The 366-nt window shown below is 53.6% G+C and overlaps 1 protein-coding gene across 1 annotated transcript in view; it reads right to left on the bottom strand.

The window, feature by feature from the left end:
• aco2 (aconitase 2, mitochondrial) overlaps window positions 1–366 on the bottom strand; it is a 59,352-nt gene that overhangs the window by 44,219 nt on the left and 14,767 nt on the right. The window lies entirely within an intron of this gene.

The raw sequence follows: 366 nt of genomic DNA, 5'->3' as shown, positions 1-366 counted from the left end.
GCTGGGCTGGTTTTGGGATGCGGTAGGGGGAGGGGAGATTTTGAAGCTTGTGAAGTCCACATTGATACCATTGGGCTGCAGGGTTCCCAAGTGGAATATAAGTTGCTGTTCCTGCAACCTTCACGTAGCATCGTTGTGGCACTGCAGGAGGCCCAGGATGGACATGTCGTCTGCAGAATGGGAGTGGGAGTTGAAATGGTTCGCGACTGGGAGGTGCAGTTGTTTAGTGCGAACCGAGCGTAGGTGTTCCGCAAAGCGGTCTCCAAGCCTCTGCTTGGTTTCCCCGATGTAGAGGAGGCCACAACAGGAACAGTGGATGCAGTGTACCACATTAGCAGATGTGCAGGTGAACATCTGCTTGATGTG

The sequence above is a fragment of the Rhincodon typus genome, chromosome 37 (assembly GCF_021869965.1).
Source record: "Rhincodon typus isolate 14 chromosome 37, sRhiTyp1.1, whole genome shotgun sequence".
Classification (NCBI taxonomy): domain Eukaryota; kingdom Metazoa; phylum Chordata; class Chondrichthyes; order Orectolobiformes; family Rhincodontidae; genus Rhincodon; species Rhincodon typus.
This window is presented reverse-complemented; position numbering and strand designations above follow the sequence as displayed.